General features: G+C 45.0%; 1 non-coding gene across 1 annotated transcript; it reads left to right on the forward strand.

Moving 5' to 3' along the window:
- Window positions 1-2,146: 2,146 nt before the first annotated feature.
- On the forward strand, window positions 2,147-2,216 carry TRNAA-UGC (transfer RNA alanine (anticodon UGC)). Its single transcript has one exon. It is a non-coding gene; the product is annotated as a tRNA-Ala (tRNA).
- The last annotated feature ends 515 nt before the right edge of the window (window positions 2,217-2,731 follow it).

Raw genomic sequence — 2,731 nt, forward strand, 5'->3', positions numbered from 1 at the left:
ACTGTGTGAACAAAGCGATGGACCCTCGGTCTGATGCAGCATGGCTCCTCTTATGTTCTTATGTTCTGACAAATTCTCAGGGGGCGAATTTCAGGGGGCGGGGAGTCAAAAGCAAAACGGGGCTGTTTTTAGATTCACATCCTTTCTGACAGTCACTCAGCCTTGGGAGAAGCATTCCAATCTTTAAGAACGGGGAAAAGCTCGCACGGAAGCCAGAAAACTACCAAACAATCAGTGGTGAAGAGAAAGGGGTGGAGTCAGGGAAATAGGGTGGAGCCATCTGATCCAAAATGGGGTAGAAGGATTTTATTTGTTTGTTTAAGGGCCAGTGTCATTTATTTCTATTCTAACTTCCTTAATTATGTTAAGTGAGACCTGCAACGAAATGTGCACCTGTTCAGAATTCCAACCCTGCCCTTCTCCAGGATACTCCATTCTGTCACCTCCCCACAAACCAGGGATCACCAACATTTTTGGGATAGTGAGCACATTTGGAATTTTGAGATAATCACAGGTGCTCTCACAAAATGGCTGCCATGATAGGCAGTCACAAAACCCCAATTTCCCAGAAGTCTACAAGAAAAGAAACTAAGAAAAAGGCAAAACTGGGGTCTGTGTGCTAAGCATGAAACCACTCTATAGGACCCACCATTTTTTTTTTGTTTTTTGTTCCAACACCCATCTCACTGATTCCTGAGACTTTGAAGTTGCCCCATCACAGTTAGCACCTGGGCAGAAATCTGGACATGCTTACAGCCACTGGTCACCTGGTCACTGTCCTCACCGTGGTTGGCACATATTTCTATTTACATCAAGGGTGGGCAACTTGTGGCCCACAGTATATTGTTTCTCTGCAACTTCCATTATCCCTAGCCAGCATAGCCAATAGCAGGGGATGATGGGGGTTGTAGTTCAATAACACCTGGTAGCCCATCCCTGGTTTAAATTAGAGTTGTTGTTTCCAAATTTGCACCGATACATATAAACTACTATATGCAAGTAATATGCAAATCTTTCTCCTCATTTTGGGGGATGTGTTTTCTATTCTTTGGACAAAGCGTAAGTGGCCAGCCAATGGGCTTGAGATTCCCATTTCTTTTTCGGTACAAAAATGTGCCACAGAGGAGCCTCATTTGGATCAGGACTGTGGCATATGGGAGGGGAGATGAATTCCCCCCCCCCATCATTTTCCTGCTTGAAATTGCATCTGCAGAAGCTGCTATTTGCCGTGAGCGAATGGCATGAGGGAAAAGTGAATCCCTTTTCCCTCGTGCCACAATCCCAATCTAGATCGGGTGCCCGTGTGTGACTTCTGAAGAGGAAAAGTCGGCAAACCCATGCACAGGAGTCAAGCATAACATTTGGTCATTTATGGGGCTTATTCAAGAGTAGACTCACAAGTAGCTCCAGGTTGAAATGGCTTCATGTGTAATTCTCAGGAATTTTCTGGGTGGAGAGGTTTCTTTGGAGAACTGAAATTAGAAAGCAGATTGTTGCTCATGATGTATTTGCTCAATCTACCTTTTTGCCTATGGCAAACAGGTTCAGCAGGTTTGTTTCAAAAACCTGAAAATGCTGTTTGACAAGTGCAGCATATATCATGGGGAACAACACCTTTCTCAAGCTGCTTTCAACTCTCTTAAGAACTATTGTTTGTCTCCCAGCTCTGTGACTCCTTGTTATTTAGTAGCAAGGTGGGTTCTCTTAAAAGAGAAGATAAATGGTGCAGTGCAAATTGTTTCTGCCCCATTTCCCAGGGACAGGATGAAGTTTGACTGCTGCAGCACAAACTAATGCATATTCTTCTTGTCTGCAGTGTCTTTCCCAAGAATCTAGCTGTAAATCTGCTCATTGCTGCAGCTCAGAGTGCTACAATTGACAGGACAGCTATAGGGGCGAGGGCTGAGAAATTGTGATTTCAGCCAAAAGTTCATGAAATTGACTCAGTATTTCTAGGAGGAACAATTTCATGAAATGTCCTGTCCCCTAACTTTCCCCCCCTGAATTTTCCACAGGGTGGCTTGTTAACCACCCTGAACCACCCAGCAACAAACCATGGGTTCCTAAGGTCGCTTGTTTGAGAAAAATGAGACACACTGCATGGTTAACAAGGCACCCTGTGGAAAATGTACTGGATTCAGAACAAGGTCATGGCTCAGTGGTAGAGCATCTGCTTTGCATGCAGAAGGTCCCAGGTTCGATTCCTGGCATCTCCAGGCAGGGGAGGAAAAACTCCTTCCTGAAACCCTGAAGAGCTGCTGCTGCTAGTCAGTGCTGACAATACTGGGCTAGATGGTCCAATGGGTCTGACTCAGTATAAGGTAGCTTCATATGTTCCTATGAACGTGCAAACCCATGGTTCAACGAACAACCCACGGTTCAACAACAACCCACACTCAACCAATGCGAACCCAGTCCCTATATCAGGATCACTTGCAGACGCTCCTTCTGGTCAGAACTTTGACAGACATCCCCTGGTGCCAGGCTCTGCTTAGGGGTGTACAGACGTTGCTAACTCTATTCCATCTGTGTTTTATGGATGGTCAGGTATCTTTCATTCCATTGTCCACTCATTGACGGAATCAGATATGTTTAGGGTTTTATGAGAATTTCATTCCACTTGTGCACGTGCACCTTAAAACAAATGCACATTTGCTCAACCGCCCCCTCCCAAGTTTTTTTTAAGGTATGCAAGTCTATGGAATCTGAGCAACTTGGAACAAGCTGGTCC

The sequence above is a fragment of the Elgaria multicarinata genome, chromosome 14 (assembly GCF_023053635.1).
Source record: "Elgaria multicarinata webbii isolate HBS135686 ecotype San Diego chromosome 14, rElgMul1.1.pri, whole genome shotgun sequence".
Lineage (NCBI taxonomy): Eukaryota > Metazoa > Chordata > Lepidosauria > Squamata > Anguidae > Elgaria > Elgaria multicarinata.